At 44.0% G+C, this 23,761-nt stretch overlaps 1 pseudogene; it reads left to right on the plus strand.

Annotated features, from left to right (window-relative positions):
- The first annotated feature begins 549 nt into the window (after positions 1-549).
- Positions 550-673, plus strand: LOC129345848 (U2 spliceosomal RNA; annotated as a pseudogene).
- Positions 674-23,761: the final 23,088 nt, after the last annotated feature.

Below are 23,761 nucleotides of genomic sequence, written 5' to 3' on the forward strand. Positions count from 1 at the left end.
AGCACCCAAGATGTCCTCCGCCTCAGAGGGAGAATGGACCTTTGGACACTTACCGTGAAGGGTCCTACTCCTCTGAGGAAAGGACGACATCTTGCCCTCCCCGTGTCTCCGTCCTTCTCTATCCTGCTGCCTCATTCTTCCTCCTCCTCCGGGTTATGCTTTATTTACAGTACATGTTAATGCAACAGGTGTTTTTTCTCTCAGTATTGACAGTTGGTGAATGATAAATTCAATGTTACTGCTTTGTGGAGTCACCTGAACTGAAGAGAGGGTGGTCCCACAGGCTAGACAAGAAGAGGAAGAAAGTTAGTTCCTGCCTCCCTGATTGGGTGGTGGGAATCACCCAAGATGTCCTCCTTTCCTCAGAGGAGAAGGACCCTTCACGGTAAGTGTCCAAAGGTCCGTTCTACGTCCAGAGGTTTGGGCTGGGTGTTGATGAGTCAGTCAGGACACTTATTGATAGTTAGATAGATAGATTATGTATATGTATATCTTGTTCACTGATACTTAAAGGCTTATGTTTTGAGACTTTAGTTCCCTTGTTTTAGTATTTCTTTTAGTACCTTTTGGCTAAGATCAAGTGTAGTATCTGTTCTTATCAGTTCAATAGGGTGGCATGTCCCCCATTGGCTGGTGGTTCGGACTGCACATATGATCTTCACATATACACTTTCCTACTACAACTGCGCTGAGAAGAGGCGATGCAAACATTAGCTACCGTCTCTTTGAGGCGGAGTTAAGTCAATTCTCTTCCCTTCTGGAGTTAGGAATGCTGGTACCTACTTTCTAGTACCCGGTCCCCTTCTCTTCACACACCAGTGCTTTCCTTTAGTCATTAACTGAACCTGAAGGTCTCTACAGGCAGTTTCTAACCACACCCAACTGGGGATCTCTTTATTCTCCAGATCCAGATGAGTTAGCCGTGTTAGTCTGTAGTAGCAAAATAGAAAAGAGCCCAGTAGCACCTTTAAGACTAACCAACTTTACTGTAGCATAAGCTTTTGAGAATCACAGTTCTATATATTGTTGAAGGCTTTCACAGCCAGAGAACGATGGTGGTTGTGGATTTTCTGGGCTGTATCACCGTGGTCTTGGCACAATGCCAAGACCACGGTGATACAGCTCGGAAAATTCAGAACAACAATCACAGTTCTCTTCATCAGATGCATCTGACGAAGAGAACTGTGATTCTCGAAAGCTTATGCTACAGTAAAGTTGGTTAGTCTTAAAGGTGCTACTGGACTCTTTTCTATTTCACTCTCCAGAGTTACCTTCTAGGGGTATGCACTGCGAAATATTCAGTTTTCCCGCTTCGGGTTTACTTGAAGCGGGGAAAAGATTCGGAATAACCCCTACCGCTTTGGACTCAGGTTATTGATATGCTTCATAATGATTCAGAACATACCGAAGTGAGGGGGAAGCTGTCTTTAAGCTCCCATCACCCTACTGGGCCCCCTTCCCCCAACCCCAACCTCCCCTTCCTGAAGGCCGGAACCGGTGCCTCTGCCGACTGCGCCGCTGCTTCCGCATCTGCAGCAGCCAGCTGGTTGGTGGGGAAAGCCGGAACAGGCACCTCTGCCACTGCAGCGGCCAGCAGGGCAGCAGGGAAGGCTGGAGCCAGCACCTCTGCTGCCTGTGCCGCTGCTTCTGCCACTGCAGCAGCCAGCTGAGCAGCGAAGGCCACAGACGGCGCCTCTGCCACAGGGAATGCCGCAGCAACCACCTCTGCTGCTCGCCGCACCGCTGCCAGGATGTCCCAGGTAAGTGGGGTGGTAGTGGGAGGGAGCCCTTTAAAAAGGCACAAACCACTTCAGGAAGCTTTGATTCAGTATTTCCAAATCGGGTCCATCATACCGGCCCTGATTCAAAAATACCGAATATTTATTAATCGATTCCTATTCGGGGTTTTCCCCCCAAAGTGCATATCCCTATTACCTCCCTATTTGACTGTGTAGAGAAAATCTCCGCTCCTTATCTCTCTCTTTTCTTTGGCCCATTTGAGGGTCTATACCTACTTCCCAAACTTGCCAACTTTCCCTAGTTCTCCTGTTGGTGTTAAAACTGCTCTCCATTAGGATTCTCTCTCCCAGCTCTTCAGATTCGATCTCTCTCTGCTAGGACTGAAAACAGATCCTCCTCTTTCCATTCATGCTGCCTAATCAGATTCTTTGGAATAGCCTGTCATGCTCTGATTCCATGAGGGATTAACCCTTAATAGTCCTAAAGCTGTGTGTACAGCACTTCCAGGCTTTTTAAAAAATGTGCATGGCATCACAGCCTGCCACTGGCAGACAATCCACCCAAGTGGTCAGCAGGCATGCTTCTGGTGGGGCACGATGACATCACTTCCTCAAGTGACATCATCATGCCGGCAGTTGACATGCTCCTGTATATTGCAGGGGCCAATTTTTTGCCCGCAACAGGTTGAATTGGCCCCACTCAAAACCTAGGAACACTCTCACTGCTAGCACTATAACATCACATTCTTGATGCATTCACCCCCTCCTGCTGGTAGGGTGGACCTGGCAACCTAGCTGCTGTTCCTGTGCATAATACACCACTTTACTCACTATTGTTTACATACAGTGTGTTTCTGATTATCTTATTCAAGATGATAAGAGCATATAAAATATTATCAAGTTCCCCAGCAAGCAGTCTCTTCCTTAGCTTCCTGGCTCCAGATACTGACTCTGCCCTACTGGGCTAGATCAGTTAGCTCATGGGGGTTACATACATTCTTATCTTCTTAGCTGATAATTCCAGATGGGTAGCAGAAAAATAAAACAGGATCAAGTGGCACGTTAAATTCTAAAAAAAAATCAAAATAACCTTTTATGAGTCAGAACTCACTTCATCAAATGTCTGAAATGTATATCCATAGCAGATAATTTTGTACTTGAAGTTACAAGCAATAGAAAGGTCGTACAGAGTAATTAAAGAGAATCAATCCATTCAGAAAATGTGGAAACCAGTCTCAACTCTTGATAGTTAGGATTAAGATCATATCTAATCAAAGTTGCAGTGTGAAACAAGATAAGCTGATATCATATTCCTAAAAATCAAATCTAACAACTGAAATGGGTATGTGCATTAAAGATAATACACTTGAGTATAATTGCCATTAGTCATATTCATAGTTCTTAAAATGCAGAAAACCACTATAGGACCCCCCCCCCCCGCCCCAGATTCCCTCTACCCCTGCTTTCCATTCTAAGAAGAAAGGGAATGAGAGAGAGAGAGACTGAAGGGAGGGATGAAATGCACCAATTCTTAATGGAACAAAAAGCTTCTCTAGGAATCCATAATGTTTAACCTCTTATGGGACTTCCGGATCCGGGCTATGCCTGGCAAGAACATTAAGGCACAGCTCCATTGATTTTATTATTCTTTGGGTTTTTCAATCTATTAAACAAGCTATTTTATAGGCAAGCCAAATCTAAATAGCTGGGCATGAACTCAATTTGGAAAGGACAGCTTGAAAAGATTAATTAACTTGCTAAGAGCTACAAGAGATAAGAGCTCTATAAACTGGGGAAGCTCCCACGAAAACTCCATAAGCTCAATTTAACTCTACAGGCTCATTTGTGTAATTTATATCATATTATAACAAGACTAGCACGGACACAGGAGAAGAGACAAGAGACATAGTTTTGCATACCTGTTTTGACTGATCTATGTTGTTGGAATTATGAGGAAAAGGTAGTTTCTGTTTGTTGAGGAGGGTTCCCCCCCCCTCTCTAAACAATCAAAAATAGATTTTTATACTACAATTCCACTTTATAACAGGTTTTTAGCCTTTGGAAATCAATGAAAAAGAATCTGCTAATGCAGAGCTAACAACCGTCATAAAGGACCAAGCTCCACATTGTAAACAATCTCCTAGATATAAGCAAAATTCAATTTCCTGGGAGGCAACCGAGTCTCTGTCTCGGCAAATGTTTCTGATAGTGGAATCCCTTAGGAAAATATTTGCACAGCAGGAGAGGATAAGAACTTTACTCAATGAATAGGCCGATATTGTCACTTCAATTAATTCAAAATGCTCTACAGATAATAACAAGACCCCCACTGTGCTAAGAACAGCCCCAGATATTGGACACCTAGAGGTTAACAAGAAAGAAGCCTCTTCCTTAATTTACTATCCACATTTAGTAGTCCTAAATGTATTTCCGGGTGGGGAGGGGGAGATCTATAGATTGGAGCCAGAAAAGGAGAGCAGTAAGTTACCTGGTTGACATCACTGGATTCTCCTACAGAAGAGATATGACATCTTTCTCTTACAGGAGACTTGGACTGCTGGTGAAATTTTAATCAATGGACATCATTCCTTCACAAATGCGGTAACCTCCAGGAATGGTCCAGGCAGGCTAAGAGAGGGCTTGGGAATTTTAATTTCTACCTCATTAAGGACAAAATGCATACAATTAAACCTTCTAAAGGAACGTGCCATGGCAGTTTGCATACATTTTGGTAAAGAAAGATTCCTAGTAATTAATGTGTACCCCCCACCAACAGAGAAAACAAAACATTAGGAAATCCTGGAATGAATTGAACTCCTATGTTGAAGATCTTATGATTGATAATTTGACTGACATGGTTCTGATGGGAGGAGATTTCAGTGCAAAGATAGGAGAAAATTATAAGGCTGCCTTTGATAGTTTGATAGTTTTGATAGTACTCCCTTAGAAAATGATAAAAACAGGGATTTCTTCCTTATCCCTCATCTCTCTAAGAGCAACAAAGTTAATGCTGCTGGCCACCACCTGATCCAAATGGTAAGAAGGCATGAATTTTCTATCCTAAATGATTCCACACTCGGGGACCATCCTGGTGAATTTACTTACTTTGCAGGCTCAAGATGCAGCACCTTTAATTATTTCATAGTGAGTTCCAACTTACTACTTAAAGTTCGGAACCTTCGGGTTCTTCCAGAATTGGAAAGTGATCATCTACCTCTCTTGCTTAACTTCAGTTCTCCTGTTCCTCAACCTTACTACAACATCATCCCAGGACCATGTTCGGAACCAGCACAGCACATGGGATGCCGTGCTAAATGGTTAGATCAACTTGCTAGAAAATTCAAGGAATGCCGAGAGGATGACAAAGTTTGCCAGTGGAGACTAGTGGTCATGTGCAATGCAAAGGAACAACCCCCCATATTATTTCTAGATTGTTTACTATAATCACTGAAACCCATATTGGTTCAGGATGCCTCTACTCAAAAACAGATATGCAAGAATTTTAGGAAACGGTGGTTCGATAAAGACTGCGTAACAGCAAAAATGGAACTACATGAGGCATACCACACATACAAGAAATCAATGGGACTTAAGATCACGGAAGCTGCAAATCATTTTTTGTCTCTTAAGAAGTCCAAGGCAAAGGCACACTAAGGACACGCCAAATACCGCTGCTGCAATCCAAAGCTTTATTCACAAGTGCCGAGGGTCTAATCAAGAAGACAGGGGAGCACCCACACTCTCCGGCTGCTCCCGGCGGGAGATTGGCAACAGGTTTGCCTGGCTAAATTGTCCCATTTCGCAAGGCTCACGGCTTCATCAAAAGCCACAAATAAATTCTTAGTGTAAAGCATATTTCTTTTACTGAAAAATAACCTGCTAGACAAGAATCAAGTTTCTTCTTAGTTTTAGTTGAACAGAATTTCCTCTCTTGTCCAATAATCAGCCAGTCAGTCAGTCAATCAGTCAGTCAGTCTGTCTGTCTAACCTCTTACATAATTGGGAAATGTACTTGCTGTGGTTTCAAGTCACTGTACAAAACCATAGGAGCCCTTCCCCCCCCCCCAAAGTACAGAAACTGCATGGCCGGAGTCTGCAGTGTTCTGAGACAATGCTTTTGAATTTCACTTTCTGGTGAATGTGGTTTATGTCTGGTGGAAGCATATATATATTTGGCCCCTGAGGAAGCAGTAGCTTGTGAAACAAGTTTGAATAATATAGCTGCCCATTTGTTGGGCAGGGGGGATCTTCAGGTCCTGCCCCCATTTGCGTGGCTCCACCTAGAAACACAGAAAGAAAAAAGAAAAATCATTCAAGTCCTTCAAAAGGTTGCAACACCTACCTGTTGGTTTTCAACTTGCATCCAAGCGTTGTTCTTTGGCACCACTGTCTGTAAGAAAAAGAAAAAAGGAATAAGAAAACTACTGGAATTTAATATTTGAAGAGACTACTATTTATCTTGTTTTATGGCCGTTACCCACATGAATTTGGATCTTGTTTTCTGTTTATGAAATTAAGTGTTTTCTATTTTTGAAACATAAGGTTCTTATATATTTAAATGTTTATAAATATTTATGAGAGCACCAGTCACTTTTGCACTTTAAATATAATTATTTGATATTTATATTAGTAATAGTATGTTTTTCCTTCCAGTTGTACCACTTTATATAATTGTTTCAAGTCAAGCAAAAGGTTAAAATAAGTGATTATAGATTCCTGAGGTGATTCTAATTTCTGAAGCTCTGAGACTACAGGGATCATGTCAGCTGAGATCATGAGAGTAAACTTCAGGTTGTACAGAATGCTGCAACCTAGTCACTGTTAGGAATTAGGCAGCACTTGCATATCGCACCCATTCTGCAAATACTCCATTGATTACCAATCAGTTCTGTTATCTTCAGGGTTCTGGTTATCACTTATAAAGTCATTAATGGCCTTGGAACTGCATAACTGCAGGGTCATCTCTCCTGCTGTGCCCCCCATGACAGCTTCACTCACCTGAGCTAAATTTTCTAAAGGTGCCACCCTAAAAATGGTGAGGTTGGGAACTGCTCATTAACATGCATTATCTGGTGGCTCCCAGCTTGTAGAATGCCTGAGGAGGTCAGATAGGCTATCCACACTACTATCTTTGTGCAGAATGAGCAAAACAGAATTGTTCAGGAGGACATTTTTGTGAGGGAATTAGAACTGTAGTATAACGGAACCATTGAGGAGGTTGCTTTATAAAGGAAAGGATCGTAGTCTGTTGCAATGCTTATTTATGTACAACTTTCCTTTTACTGGATTGTACTCTACCTTCTTCTATCTGAAGAAGGGATCTTTAACTTTCAAAAGCTTATACTCTGAAAATCTTTTTGATCTCTAAGATGCCACTGGATTCAAATCCTTCCACAGTACCTTTGTAACCCACTTTCTGCATTATGACATATCAAGCCTTAGATAGTTTGTTTCATTGCTGTTTTGTTGTTTGCTTGCACTGTTTTCCAATTGCCCCCCCCAGCTGAAATAAAGAGGCAGACACAAGGCTTGGGTAAAAAAGGGCCACTTTTATTAATGGCAACAACATGAACTTCAACCCATGAAACCTGGCAAGGGTCCTAAAGTGGTACAGGTCAAGCCCTGGGGTCACTGCCCTGGACCCCGCCTTGACCTGTCTGGGCGAGACCCGCTGCCCCGGGTGCGAGCCATCCAACTGCATGGCTTGGATCCGGCCGGCCTGGCGGATGGTTTCCCCCTTAAAGCTCCATGCACCCCCGCCGCAGAGCATGAAGGCAGGACTTTTCCAGGGGCTCCCACGAGGCAGCCTGCCCTCTCAACTGGCCGCCGCAAAGCATGGCAGATGATCCTGACAGGCCCACAATATCCCCACCAATGGGGATATGCCAAAGGTGCTCACCATCCCGTTAGCATCCCCCCAGCTAAATCCTGCCAACGCTAAGGCCAAGCCTCTGCTCAGGCCTCCGTGCCCCACAGGTGACTGACAGAGAGTCGCAGCCCTTGCCTCAGATCGTCTAAAAATATGTTATTGCCAGCCACCGATAGGTGGACCCCATCATCCCTGTAGAGGTCAGCCAAACGGGCCTTAATCCTGGGGTGGGGAAGATAAATACCCAGTCCCTTCCCCAGCGCTACCTGAAGGGCCCTATTAGCCCTACGCCTAGCCCCCTCTATCCCTTTGGGGTTCATAGCTTCGCGCCACACCCGGCGCAGCAGTATCTCAGACCAAATAATCAAGACACCGGGCCATCGCTTGCTAATCCATTGCAAGTTGGCCTGCGCCTGCAAAATAAGGCCTTGTCCCTTGACAAGCCCAAGGTCATTACCCCCCAGGTGAATGACCAATATATCAGGCAGAGGACCACTCCTTCCCTCGAACAGCAAAGGTAGCAGCCCTGGCCACTGCAGGCCACGTCGGCCCTGCCACTCAATGGTGGCCCACTCACTTAACCCAAGCTGGGACCCGATGGCTGTCCTCTTGGCTTGGTGGGCTGCCCAAAAAACCATGCTGTGTCCACACACAAGGATATGCAGCCTTCCGCGGTGACACACAGCACCTAGAGAGAGAAATTCAGTTGAGTTTCCCAGCGGCCAGAGGACGAATGTAAGACCGGTAAGCCCTGGACTTCCACCTGCCAACCTGCTGTATAATCTGACTGGGATAGCCCATGGCTGCAGCTGTCGAAGCCGCCCCAATCCGAATTTAACATCCTGCAGCCCCAACTGTGTTAGTGCCCGTCCAGTAACCGTCCAGAACTGGTACTGGTACTTAGTCAGGGGGGCTCCGTCCTCATGATGGAATAATAACCCCCTGTCATCACCCCGAAGTGCAATGTATTGCTTCAGAGCTGAGACTGGGCATAAACCAGTGTCGGCACAAGGCCCTAGCTGAATCACAGACCCCCGCTGTAACTGACCTTGTCCCCAACAAACTTTACATCAGAAGCCATTAAGGCCTTCCCAGAGCCATCCTTAATGGAGGTGGCTACCAATTCGCTTATCCTCAGGGCCCCAAAAAAGGCTGCGAGGGCAGCTGCATGAAAGATGCCTCATATCCTGAGCAGCATACTGAACCCCAGACAACACTAAGACCACTTAAGATGTCTGGGGACATAGGCTCCCTAACGTCCCGCGATCTGACTGCCTCCCTAGTCCAACCCTCTAACATTTTCTTGAGGCGGAAATCCCCCGTGGCCTCTGCTAGCAAATGCTAATGTGTCTAGCTGTCCCCTGATGGACTTTACAGCCAAGCCCCTCACCTTACGATGCACACAAAACTGCATAAGGTGCGTCACAGGGATCGGCCATACCTGTCGCAGTCCCTGCTCCGTCCTAAACCCCACAAACTGCCTCACCAGACGATCATAGTACCTATCTGTGCTGGGGGCAATGGCTAGCTGGATGGACCTGGAGGCTTCAACCTTCCAAGCTGCCAGAGCTCCTGTGGCATCGGGTCGGGCATCAGGTCGGCCTCTGGGGCAAGCTGATGAAATCGCTCCATCTGCAGGCGAGACAGAGCGTCTGCCACCCCATTATCCAACCCAGGGACATGTTTGGCCAGGAATAGAATATTCAACTTCAAGCATTGAAGGGTAAAAGCTCGGACAAGCCTCATAACCCTCTGCGACTTGGAAGTGAGTGAGTTCACTACATGAACCACTGCCAAATTGTCACACCAGAAGTGCATGGTGTGATTGGCAAGGGCCCGTCCCATAGGAATACCGCCACTAAGATGGGGAAAAACTCAAGGAAGGTAAGGTCCCGACTGAGACCCTGTTCAACCCAGTCAGCAGGCCACTGCTTGGCACACCAGTGCCCGTGGGAAAACACCCCAAATCCAAGGGACCCCGATGCATCAGAGTGTACCTGCAACTCTGCTTCCAGCATGAGGTTATCTCTCCAAAAAGAGACTCCATTAAATGCACGTAAAAATTCCTCCCAAACTAAAAGGTCCTCCCTAATCCCCGCATCTATCCTGAGCCTATGATGGGGAAGCCTTAACTTGCCCATGGCGTCACAGAGCCGCCGCAGGAAAGCCCGGCCAGGAGCCACCACTCTACAAGCAAAGTTTAAGTGGCCTACAAGCTACTGTAACTCATGCAGCGATACCCTATGCTGCTCTTTAAATGAGGCGAGCCGCACCCTGAGGTCAGCCAGCTTATCCAGTGGCAGTCTGGAGGTTTGATGGACGGTGTCCATTTCAATGCCCAGAAAGGTGAGGGCTGTGGCCGGGCCCTCAGTTTTCTCATGAGCCAAGGGGACCCCTAGATGTGCAGCCAGAGTGGTAAAGTCTTCCAATAGCCTGGCGCATTGGCCGGTTCTGGGGGGCCCAACGAAAAGGTAATCATCCAAATAGTGGACGGTGTCCCAACAGCGATGCCGTTGACACAGCGCCCACTCCAGGAAGGAGCTGAAGCGTTCAAAGACCGCACAAGAAATCGAGCACCCCATGGGTAATGCTCTGTCCATGTAGAAATGGCCTTCAAAGGAAAAACCGAACAGCTCAAAATCCTCAGGATGGACCGGGAGAAGGCAAAAAGCAGACTTAATGTCGCATTTGGCCAACTCAGCTCCCGGCCCACAACACCTGACTACCTTGACTGCCTGATCAAAGGACATGTACCTCACAGAACAAAGGTGGTCAGGAATAGCATCGTTAACAGATCCGCCCCTGGGGTAAGAAAGGTGGTGAATCAGGCGGAACTCACCTGCCGCCTTTTTTGGCACCACACCCAAGGGGGAGACCCGCAAACGTGGGACTGGAGGGGCACAAATGGGCCCAGCACCCGGCCCTCAGCACATTCTTTAGCAATTTTTTCCCTCACGATCCCTTCCATGCCAGCCACCGACCTAAGATTGGCTGCCATGAAAGGGGTCCTGGGACCCTGAAACGGAATCCTGAAACCGAACTTAAACCCATCAAACAGGAATACCGCATCCTCCCGCATAGGATAAATATCCAAGAGGAACTTAATTTCCTTCAGTTTTATTGGGCTGGGACCCTTTTCCAGCCTGATGCTGGGCATTACCTCCGGCCTCACCGCCACACTTGTTCCAACTTCCCTTATATCGCCTAGGGCAGTAGTTAAAGGAGTGGGAACCACCACAGGTTGGGCATTCATGCCGGTATTTGCACGGTTCCCGCGTGCATGTTCCCTGATTCGCGAACTCCCAGCACAACAGCCGTGCTTGAACCGGCTGACCCGCGGGCCCGCGGGAACTGGGAGCATTGGATAACTGCTGCACTAAATGGCCGCTATCCGAGCGATCAGTGAGATTGGCCTTAGCCGGGGGCATCACCTGCAGCCACAGCTGATGCAGAATCTTGTCCCATGGCAAGTCAGGGTTCATTGCCGCACACATCCTAAACTCTTCGTCGTACTGCATCCCAGCAGCACCGACAAAGCCAGTGTACCCCTTGTATATAATATCAAGGTACTGGAAAAGAGCGGCCGCCCTCCATGGCTGAGCCCAAACAATGACACCTGCATAGATAAGGAACCCAGGTAGCTAATTGGTCCAGGTCCAATCTACCCTGCACCGTTTCATCCGCTCCTTATCCCTATCATCTAAATCCTCTTTGTCTTTCTTCTCTAATTCCCTGTAGAGAAGGGAGAAGACGTCCACAAACTCGCCCCGCAAAATCTTGTCCCTAGTATCTTGAGTAAGATGGTCACCCAAGGGGAGGGCAGTGACTCCAAACGGAAGTGCCCGGTAAGGCACCAGGCCATATGGGGTCATAGTAAAAGTAGCGCCCACTGGGGGGGCATAGCTGGGCCAAGCAGTGGATGTACTAGGCAGGGACTGGCCCTCAAAACCCTGCCAGCCCGGCATGAACTGCCTGTCAAAACCCTGCCTGTCAAAACCCTGCCTACCCGTCTGCGTTACCACTCCTGGGATACCCATTGCACCTGGGACAGGCTGCGCATATTGACCCCCAAACACGTGGTTACCCCATGCTGGTCCCGCCCCAAACTCCATCTGACTAAGTGCGGGGCCTTGCCGCATGCCCTGAGAGGCCATCGGACTCGAGGACATTTGGGCAGGGTCCAGTATCCGGGGACCCCAGGGCCATCCATCACCCTGTTGTGTAAGTGCAGACTTACCGTCCCACACTGGGTCAACAGCAACCGCTATGGGTTCAGAGTCAGCCATCCAGCCAGGATCAACGCTTGAGGGTTCAATGCCCAATGCTCCCTCCTTGTTTTGGGTCTCTACAGCATCTGTAGAAACAGAAGGCCCCTCAAGGGCAGAAAGTCATCTGAGTACCTCAGACTGAAAGGCAGCCGCTGACAACCACCTAACTGGCCGACTAGGCTTTGTCGTGCCTCCCGCCCCCACACCCCGTGATTGCTCCAGTGCTGCAGTCATGGCACTAGCCCCTGCAGCCCGTGATTGCTCTAGGGCTACAATCCAGCTCAGGATGGCCTGGCGACTAGCACTCTCCTCCTCATCAAAAGATGACACAGCGGGGGGAGGCCTTTTGGGTGGGGGCTTTTTAGCTGGTTGCTTCCCTTTTGAAGGCCCAGTCCCCTTTTTTGGAGGCATATTTATATATGTAATCTGTAAAATTAATAATATCAAGCATTGCAGAGAGCTTGGGCTGCAGTACAGTTAATGCTGCTAATCTCCGCCCAGCAACAGAGCCACTGAAACTAAAATGGCTGACAATCTCTGCTTGGCAACAGAGCCACCAAAATTAAAATGGCTGGCAATCTCTGCCCAGTGACAGAGCCAATGTACTGAACTACCCGCCCCCTATGGGCAAACCAAATCCAGTGCAGGGAGCCACTGACAAACCTGATTGGCTCTTATAGGGCAAAACTTCCCTTACAACGGGAAAATGGCACCACAGCCAAATAGATGAAAAAAGAGGGGGGTGGTGAAGGGGGGACAGTGAAAAACTGAATATACCCTTAAGCAAGAAACATATGCACCCAAACCCCACAAGGCAAAGAGAGGCACCTACAGACCTGACACCAGGCTAGACTAGAAGCACCCACCAGTGCTATGATAGCCCACCCACCAGTGCTATGATAGTCACTCCACCCCCACTCCGAAATTGTAACCGGTAATGCACAGAACGGCGCCTGGCGCCCTCGGCTCCGGTTCACTGCTGCTACCGCCACCCGCAACCCCGCCGCTGGTGGACCGCTGGGCTGAAGGTTGCCTGGCTCGGCGCCTCTATAAGCAGCTAGACGCAGCTCGGTGTGGCCGTGCGCTGCTCAGCGCGGCTCGGCCGCTCTTCACTGCCCAGAGCCGTCCACAGAGCCGCAGCTGCCCAGAGGCGGGAGCAGCACCAATTGGCTACCGGCCCGTCCGGGGAGCCGCAGCTGCCCTCAGCGCTGCTATGCGCCACTCCACTCGTCCCCTCTCCACTCCGCTCGTCCACTCAGCTCACGGCCCGTCAGAGGAGGGGGGAAACCCTCCAATGCAGCCAAGCACGAGGAGGCGAGTGCGGAGCAGAGGGCGAGGCTGCGCAAAGCTTGCGCCAAGCCCAGCCCCCTCCCAAGAGGCCCTACGAGGCCAGGGGAAACTGCCGCTTATTCTGCCATGGCGGCAAATGCGGCCCCCGGCCTCAAGCCTATGGCTGCCGGCCAGGAGGGGCCGAATTCTGTAATTCTAATCCTACTGCATTATTAGAGGTCCTTGCTGTCTAACTTAACTTTTTAAAACACTGTAATCCGCCTTGAATTTCAGTGAGAAATGAATATATAAAATAAAAATAATAATGAAGTTCGTGCATCTGATGAAGTGTGCCCTGACTCAAGATATTTTGAGTGGGTGTATATTTTGTTGGTCTTAAAGATGCTTGCTGCTGGACTTTTGTTCAGTTTTGATGTAACAGAGTAAATACTACTACCTCTCATAAACTATGATGAATTTGCACTGAGTTTGTAACAGAGAATTAACTGTGGCTATTTTACCAGTTATAAAATGTTCAGGCCCTAACAGTGCAATTCTGAGATCGCTTTATTGAGATTAAACCCCATTGAATAGACCTGAGTAGGATTCTGAGGATGGCACTGTAAAACAGGCCTTGTTGAAGTACTGATAAAATGCTGTCAGCTTGCAGCTTGCTCTAAAAATTGCTTCAGGGCACCTCTTTGAACTGAAAAGCACGCTGTCAAACAAAATAGCTTATTGAATTTTTTATGGTCTTTTTATAACCCACCATTATGAAGAAAACTTTCCTAAGGTTGGATTTAATAACTGGAACCCAATTCAAAGTTATTAATGGGTTTACAAGATTACTTATATTCCCAGGTGTTCAGGAAAAAACATTTTCCATGGTTTTCTTTTGCAAGACACACTATTGCTTCTGCTTCTTTAATACCTCCGTTTTATAAATTGTTTTCATTTCCCCCCATTTTTGAACCTTTCTTCAAGAATGTAGTGATGTTTGCTTTTTATCTCTCTACAAAAATTTTACTAAATCTTCAGAGTACAGTGGTATTGGACCTGAAATCTGGCAAAACTTCACAATTATGAATTTAAACTTTAAGTTATACATCTTCGCACGCCAAATCTTGTAAATGAGAGGACGATAATTGCTTTCAAAGTATTTTTACATTTCTAATTCAGACAACAAAACTTAATGGAGTGGGGCTGTCTCTCAGTGGTAGAATGACTGCTTTGCATGCATAAGGTCTTGTGTTAAATCCCTGGCATCTCAGCCTGTAACCCTGGAGAGATGCCGCTACCAGCCAGAATAAATTATATGGTTAGACTAATGTCTTGATTCAATGTAAGGCAGCTTCATGTGTTAAGTGGCTTGGATCTATAGAACCATGAACCAAGTCCTGCTCATAAAACTGAACTTTCCTGTCTTTTCCTTTCTGCAGTAGTCCGTTGTGCTCTTCAAAAAGTTATTCTTGTTGGTTAACACTGTCTGGACTGATGTGTGATATGACATAGGATGCTGCAGCTAAGGTGAAAACAGGAATCCCCTAAGTGCAGAAATGTCTTTGTGGATTCAAGACAATGTGTTTAATTGTTCGCACAAAGAAGGATACAAATATTATTCAAATTATACACTGCTCACAAATGATGGCTTGAATAGACCGTTTGGAGAAGAGAGAGGGTACCAGGTTACTTTCAATATTTAGACAATGCTGGTCAGTGAATGACACCTACAGGACACCTCATTTTATTTAGTTACTTTTATCCAACCCTCTCTCCAGGGAGCTCAGAGAAACATTTGTTTGTGTTGTTTATAGTCTGCTTTTCTTACCAAGACTTGACGAGGATTACACAATTGCAACCAAAGCAGAATACATAAATCAACAATGCTATAAAATGGGATTACAAAATCAGAGTAGTGAACTAAAACAATAGAGGGTATGTGCCAAGAAAATTTTTGTTATAATTTCTGATCCAGACTTGGGGGGTGGGGGGGTTCTTACTGTGATTGCTTATTTCTCAATGAGATGTTACCAGTTTGGAAATCAAATTAAATTTGTGTGGGTTTTCTTCAGCACCATTATTTTTAATGGGGAATATCTTCAAGAGTCTGGGGCAGCTGTTTATAAAGATAATGGCACCAAATTTGCAGAGAACGGTCCTCCCTCTAATCTAAAGACCTCAAGCAGATTGAACAAAGGTGGTCAATTTTACAGACCCCCTCCCCCCAAAGTAGGTCCCTCTCTGCACAGCCACACATATCTCTACTGATTTCTAAAATGGCAGCAGCCTAGCAGGAGAGCTTCAGCCTGGGCATATCATAAAAAAAAACCCAAACTTGTCTGCATTAATTTCATTTTTATATTCTTACAGTAAATTACTGACAATAAAAATTTACCTTTCTGCTCAAAACTCTCCCTTTGCCATGCTTCCTTGTTGTGGTCTTAACAAATTAAGGAAGGAGACCAGCAGCTTTTCCATTATTTCCTATGAGGGAGGGGCTAGAGTTGTTTTTCAACCAAATGTCACCAAAATTGCTGTGGTGCTTCTTCTGCTTGTCCACTAAAGAACCCTCAAGTTTTAAGCAAGAGGTTTGAATTCTACAGGCCTCTGAACAAGCCAAGGCTTTCTTCTTTCAGAAGGGGGAAGAAAAATCTCTCCACCCCAGAAAGGAGAAGGGAAGGTGAATGGCAACTCTCTGAAGCTTGGGATTGTTTAGAATTGTCTGGGAGTGCCCTGTGCTGCTCCTTTGCAAGAATTGCAAGGGAGAAATGATATTCTCTAGCATATCAGTAGAATCAAAGAAAAACATATGTTCATGCTGCATGGCTTATAAACATCAGAACTTGAAAAAAATCCCAGGTTTTTTTTTGAGGAGGGGGCATTGTAATTCCCAAGCATCTTGGATTTTTGCTATTGTTCTGGAAAATCAAGATAATTAATCAAAACAGCTATTTCCATGTATATCTTCAGCTTCAGAATTTCATTATGCACATCCCTATTAAATAGTATATTATATACAGTAAAACAGCCTAACAAACAATGAAAGGAGTGTTGGGATTTTTACAAGTGTCATTCCCTTCAGTCATGAAATAATTAATTTGTTTGTGTTTAGTTATAGAGAACTAGTTTGCATGAGACCAGTTAGATGTCGAGTTGTTCTTCTTGCCAGGGTAAAAGGGGAGTTGCATGCTTAATGAACAGATCTAGAATTGATTAGTGGCTGACCAGATTTATTGGGGGACAATTGACATTCTTTTCTCTTCTTGGGATGCCATTGCTCTCCAGTTAGTTTGACCGTTACCTTTAGAACATCAGGATGTAAGGATGTAGGAACTAAGTTAGCTATTCTTTATTTTATCTCCGATGTACCCTATTTTCCCCTATATATAGTAAACAATCATTCTAGAAGCTGAACACACGTGTTCTTGTTCTACTGCACAAATAATTTTTACTCTGCAACGATACATATCCAATAAGGAAACTGGATTACAGAATTGTGGAAACTTCAGCAGTACACAGTATACAACAAAAAAGCAATAAAAACAATCCAGAATTTCACAGACATTAACTATGACTCAATTCCCTTTATAAAAAGTCCCTCTTGAACAATTATGGTTCCCCCATTTTAACTTAATAGCAATCCTTTAAGCTAAGAGAGAGTAATAGGTACATGGTTACCCTATAAGCTTCCCACATTAACTTGTTTTGAACACAGATTTCTGGTTTATTCAGCAATCTATTCACAGTGCTATACTGGCTTTTTAAAATGCTCATTTTCAACATAAATTTAAATCTTTACGCACAGGAATTATGAAGCACACACTGAAAATATAAGCAAGTATACTGCTGTGGTTCACTAGAGCCAGAACCTTTGGTTTGGCTTCCAAGTGGGCTTCCAAGAATGGTAATTTTAGGAGATTAACAGCACAATCCTAGGTACAGTTATTCCAGTCTAAACCCATTGGAATCAATGGTTTAGAATGGAGTAATTCTGGCCCTTTTTGCACTTATGGCTTAAACCGCCATTTATGAGCATTCACTGCAGTCACAACGGCTTAGGCATGGCACCCCCACATTCCCCAATGTCCAAGGCAGTTTTGATTTGGCATCTTGTTTTTCATTTTAGATGGGTTTTGAAGCCTAGGTGCAGTTTCGGGCTTTTCAGGCTTTGCAATTCATGGCAAACTTAAAAAAAAAACTTTGAGTAGGCATAGTAGTGTTGCAGTGTTGGAACTCATCCCCCCCCCCCGGTATTTGCCAAGTGGGCTATGCTCACTGGAGAGGCAATTGATGGCAGAGTTCTGGGAGAAAACATGTTCTTGTTCCACTCTCATTTATTTTTTAAAGCCAAACCAGGAAAGGGTTAAAATGCTGCTGCTTCATCCCCTCCTCATCCCCACAGCTTCCCTGCAGCTTTGTTTCCAAAAGGCTATGCAAAATGCTTGAGATTTTTTTCTCTTTGGCAAAGCCCAAAACATGCCTGGGAGGGAGGGAAAAGCAGCCATTTAATCCCTTCCTGGCTTTTAAAGCCAGGAGGAATGTGCAGTAACATTACAATGTCACAACATCACAGTGTTACAAAGTTACAAGCCATGGGTGCCTTTGGGGAAGAAAAGTGTGCATACCCCAAGGGAGGAAGGAAAACGCAGCCATTTAATCCTTACCTGGCCTTTTAAAGCCAGTAGGAAATAAGCAGCAAGATTAGGAATCATTCCTAGCTTTGGATAAAAATAAGAAAGTGCATGCATACTCGGGAGGAAGAAAGCCAATGGAGAAGCAACCTTATGACCCTTACCTCACTTTACTGGTAAAAATGGCGGAAAAGGAGTTCAGAGAGCTGAGGAAGGTGTGGGTGGTTAATTCCTCACGGACCAATCAGCTCCCAGGGAAAAGGAGAGGGGGAGAAAAAAGCAGAACGGGAGTATAGAGTTCACACTGACATTAATCAGGCCAGACATGACTCAGCAGCATTTTCAAAATAAAATGGTGGTATGTCTGCAGGGGGAAAAATCAGGGATACTGCGGATAAACAAGAACCTTTGTTTAGGATTGTACTGTAAATACAATTGCTTCGGAACTTGAAAACACTGGTTGTCTTAAAAAATGTCTTACAGGTTTGTGAATGCTTTCTAATGATTTATAAGTTAATTAGTTTTTACTGAGGGCACCAGTTCATTTCCTAAAGTGGATTTTAATATCTAAGCCTTAATGATCGAAATAAAAACATTGCTGCCAGATTCTGACTTTTGAATTTCTACCCAAGTCACTTTTAAGCTTTTTGGAAAGTTTTAAATCCTACAATCTCTTGGGCTCACCCTACAAGCTGGACTTGCACATATGTAGTCTGTGGGGAAAATAAATTATATTCATTTTTCATACAATAAAGTTTCAAATGCCAAATCAACATTTCATTGGCACCTTTCTTTAAAAGGAAGAATAACATTTTAGAATGTCTGCATATATTCAGGAATACGTTTTCCGTGGGTTTCTTGGCAAGGTCCATGGGTGTATTTTTTCCTATTATGCCTATCATTTTTCTCTGCTTGTTGGTAATAAGTCAATTCTTTCAGTTAAACCAGGGGTCTCCAACCCCTGGGCCATGGACTGGTACCGGTCTGTGGCCTGTTAGCAACCGGGCCACACCAGCGACGTAGTGTGGTCTGCTCTATGGCAGCACCAGCAAAGGGGTGGGAAGGTGAGAAGCAAGGCTGCCCGCTTCCCCACTTGCCTCCCCGCTTCCCCACCTGCCGTGCCACCAGGGCGCCCGGCAGCACAGGTGAAGGGATGGGAAGGCAAGCGGTGAGACAGCCCACTTCCTCGCTTGCCTCCCCACTTCCCTGCCTGCCATGCCACAGCATCATTATATAATGTAGTAGTAGTAGTAGTAGTAGTAGAAATAAAGTGTGCAATTGTATCATCCTGAAACCATCCCGCCGCCCCCCCCCCCCCGCCCCCCATCCGTGGAAAAATTGTCTTCCACAAAACTGGTCCCTGGTGCCAAAAAGGTTGGGGACCACGAGTTTAACCATAATCAAGGAGTAGTAAAGCATTGGAGAGAGCATTTCTGGAAAAAGGAAGGAACAATCCACTCATTCTTACTTTAAAATCAACATTACATATATTTTAAATGTTGGTACTGAAGGCTGATTCTCAACCTATTTCCATTTTTTTAATCAATGGCAGAAGCTCTTTTCTGTATCGGACAAAAGCACAAAAAAAGGAGACACAGAGAGGGGAAAAACATTTTAAAATTATCTTACATTTGAAGGGATTTCTTTTTTTGTAGTTATTTCTGTTTCCCAAGAGTACAATTGTACTCTACTGCAAAACAGAAACAAGTAATAAAAAAATATTTTAAAAAGTCATTTTGCATGTTGAAATTGGTTATAGTCACAGAGTGTTAAAATGCACTCCTGTCACTGCATCATCTGCATGCCCCATCACTACAATGCTCGCTGCTGCCACCCATTTCCTTCTGTTGTGCATGTACAGAAGTGCTGCATGTTGACAGTTTCGGACCACCCCACAACCTAGAACTCCAATTTCCCCCTCCCTTTTCTTTTCCCTGTTGAGCTGTGTGCCCTTAAGAGAGAGATGGTCCCTTCATGTCTAATGTTTTGTTTTAAATATTTTACTTGTTGTTTTAATGTCATTATATGTGTTTAGCTTGGTATTAACTTTTAGTTATGTGTTGTTTTGGTTGTTTTGGATCCCCCACTATTTCCACTTGCCCCTTCATGGAAACCTTCATATTCTCTCCCATTTTCCTGCTCTTCTTCCCATCAGCCAGCCACTCTACATTTATTTGCTCTCTTCTCTTTACCTTTCTCTCCATGGCAGCATCTCTCCAGAAAATGACTGGCCCAGTTTTGTGGTGGTGGATTTCAATCAGGAACTGGCACTGGAGAGAGGAGGGGCATGAGACTTCCTTCCAGAGCCATTTTCCTGACACAAAATGACTCTGGTTATTTGCCCCATGGGGAGAGGGGGCTGCATCTGCAAGTATTCAATACACATCTACTCTCCTGGCAGGGCAAATAATGTCCTTGGAGCCATTTTTGATCAGGAAAATGGCTTAAAGGGAAAGCTAAAATTCCTTACCTTACACCATGGCCCTGATCTGATTGGGTCCCCTTGCAGCATATCTTGAGAAGTGAATTCCCATAAGGAATTTTCAGATGTCAGATGGCTGCAAGTCCTTGTGGCAATCACATTACTTATAACATGTAGTTTGGGTCTGAGAAAACAGAGCTTGAAGCGGGGGGGGGGGGGGGGGTCAGTGAGTAGAATTTGGAACTCTCTCACTTGGGACAGGGGAACAATCCACCAGTTATTTTCTTTTAATGGTAAATTTTCCCCTTCAAAAAACAAGTTCTCATTCTTTAAATGAAAACGGTCACATCAGAAGTTCAAATTCCTGTTTTTCACAAAATTCCTAGGTTGCACAAAAAAGTGTTTCAAATGGGACAGCGCACTTATCTGGGTGTGAGTAGATTTGAGTAGAATTGGCAGGTCCCCCAAGAATTGGCAGGAAGAGTACTTACTCTATATTTTGAGCCAATTTTTTAAACTTTTTCCAAATTTTTATTTAATTATGCTTAATAAACAGTTACATAATTAAAGGAAAGTTGTTATACAATGGTATCTAATAAATTTTCTATTACATATCTTAACGATGGTTTACATACCATGATAACAATGATTTTTTTTTTACAAGTAGGTGTTTCATCTTTGGATTTCAAATAGAGGTTAATATACTTAAATGATATCCTAAAACTTGACATTACAATTGAGAATTCTTTATATATACATAAACGATTGCTTTATTTTGGATAATAATCAGATTATTGTTAAAGATAATATTTGAAATAGATTCTTTTATAGTAATGATGATTAAATAGGTATTATTATAAAGTCAAACCTTTTATGGATCAGTTGCAGATATTAATAAAAAGAAAAACAACAACAATAATTTGTAACCATTATTATAGCCCTTATGAACCTTGCTAAAATAACCTCCTTTCCCTTCCACCCTCCCTCTCTTAACTCTATCCCCTCTTACATACTATAAACTAGATTAAATTGCTTACTAAACAGTTTTCTGTAGCCCCAAAGTAACCCCCTATAGACCAATTGGTGTTTCTTATACCAACTTGAAGAACTGTAAAGATAACTGGACGCCCTATCTGTGAGCTCTGCTCCCTCCCCCTGTGCCTCTCTTAAACCAGAACATTTAACAAGTTGTTTTAGTTTGCTCTCAACTTGAATTTTAACATCTCAGCCTGTTTTTTCTTTGCTTGTTAGATATGTCTCGCTGGGGTCTTGACTTCCTTGTAAGGTGATAAAGGAATGGGCATTTTTCTTTTCTGTGATATTCTGTTGCTGTTCAAAAAAGTCTCAATGCCAAGGTCCTGCAATAGTATCCTTCCAGTTTGCTGACCTGTAGCTTGGTATCTTGTATTTTTACTTGAAGAGACGTATAGTTGGTCCATTTGTATTTTATTTGAGCTTTTCTCAGTGCTTCTGTTGTAGATCTATGTTCTTTTTTAAAAAATTGTGGATGGTAATTCTATGAGTATTTGGATATGTGTCCTTAATATGGAATTGAGCCTTTATTTCTTCCTTTTTCCAGGATTTTACTTCTTGTCTTCCAGTCAAGAATCGTAGCTAATATGTCTCTTAGTTTATTGTTTTTAGGGATGTTTTTTGGATTCTTTTGTGTTCCCAGGCGAAAGGCCTTGGTGATTATTGGGCTTGCTCCCTTTTCAAGCTGCAAGTGCTGTGTCAGCCATGACTCTAAAAATGAAGACAGATCTGCATTTACAGTTGTTTGCTCTTCAAAGTTTTTGAATTTAAGATTAGATGGTTTTGTCAAGAGTTCCATTTGTAAAAGTCTTTCTTGAAGTTCTTTATTCTCCCGTGGTAAAACAGCTATTAGTATCAGCGCTCGGTTAGCCTTTTGTGCTACTTTGCCTAAAGCCATTTTGATTTCTGTTAGTTGTTCTTCAAATGGTTGAAGTATGGTTACGATTTTATTCATTATTTTTTGTTCCATTTGGACAAATATTTTGGCAAGCATCAGATTGGCAGAGATAGGTAAATTAATCTTACCCTCACTGTTTTCAGCTGCCATTTTGATTGTTGCACTTCCTTTCTCTGCTGCTTGCTGTGGGACCAGGAAGTAATCTTGAAGCTTTTTAGAGACATTTACCTTTGTTTGTTTTTCTTTGTGTTTTGTTTATGCATATTTCTCTTGTTTTTTGCTGTTGGTTTCTGTTATGATGATTTAATTTGAGGCTTTAGGGTGGGGAGGGACGGAGCTTACTTTCCAAGCGTCCTTCTCCCTCAGAGCTGGCGCCACGCCCCCCTTGAGCCAATTTTTAAAGAATCGGCCCTGACACAATGCCAGGAGCAATGGAGTTACACTAGAAATATTAGTAGGGCCTGTGGGCATGTGCCCATTTCACCATGTGCTTCTACCAAGCGCAGGCCCATCTTCTGGGCCTGCCTTCTCCCACCAATCAGCTGGTGATTGACAGCAGAGGCAGAAACTGCCAGGAGTTTGCCATCAGCAGGCACCTGGTAAGCCTGGAAAACTATTGTGAATCAGTGCAAGAGAGGCCTAAAGACATGCTGTATGTGTATCTAAAGTAAGAATGACCCTTTATGCATTCCAAAATGCTACTTTGTTGGTTAAAATGTTAAAACTAGATTAGATTGTCATAGGTTTTGCTATTGTTTCCTAACATCTTTAATCTAGTATTGTACTCCAATTATCTTCCTCTTTTAATAACAGTAATAGAATTAATAGCTTATTTCCGGTTTATAGATTGTGGCTCAGAGCAATTTTTCTACTTTTGTTCTGCAGTATATGTCTTTTGAGTTTTGCAGAGCTATCTGCACACTGTTGCCAGATTAGACTTGAAGTAAGCTGATTTTTATCAAGCCACTGGGTAATTCTGAACATTTCATCTGACAATTTTAGTACTGTACTGTGGCAGCTGACCTGTGTAAGTAAAGGATTACTGTAGATCAGTATACTGAAAAAAATGTCTTTAACTGTGAACATTCTTTCAGTATGTATTCTTTAAAGGTAAGAGCAACAAAATCTCTCACCTTTGTGTTTTAAACAAAAAACATATTCAGGTTTAATAACAAGGGGTTTTTTTAGGGGGGGGAGTTCCTTTTATGTTGGTAAATTATATTAAAACAAAGATGGTATTTTTAAAAAGTGTATGCTATAAGGTGCTGTTTTGGATATAGCAAAGTTGTACGTGTATGCTTCCCTTTGTTCATTAAGAAAGCGAAGAGGTTCTGCCACAAGTTTCAGTGTTTAAGCCAGGTGCATTGCTATACTGATATTAAATGCATTACTGGGTGTATGCTAAATGCTTTTGATTCTGCTTGAGGATGACATTTTTTCTTTTAATATAATTGTTGAAACAGGGCACTGTGTTTTCCTTCAGATAGTTAGTGCTGGATTACGAGTAGATAATCTCCGTACAAGTCAATAAGCCTTAGAGGGATTTCAGCAGAATGTTGATAACCAGAAATCTTGTCTTTACCAGTTTTTTTTTTATCTTGAGTTTCTCATTCACTTTCCTTCCTGGTCAGTA

The sequence above is a fragment of the Eublepharis macularius genome, chromosome 1 (assembly GCF_028583425.1).
Source record: "Eublepharis macularius isolate TG4126 chromosome 1, MPM_Emac_v1.0, whole genome shotgun sequence".
NCBI classification, from domain to species: domain Eukaryota; kingdom Metazoa; phylum Chordata; class Lepidosauria; order Squamata; family Eublepharidae; genus Eublepharis; species Eublepharis macularius.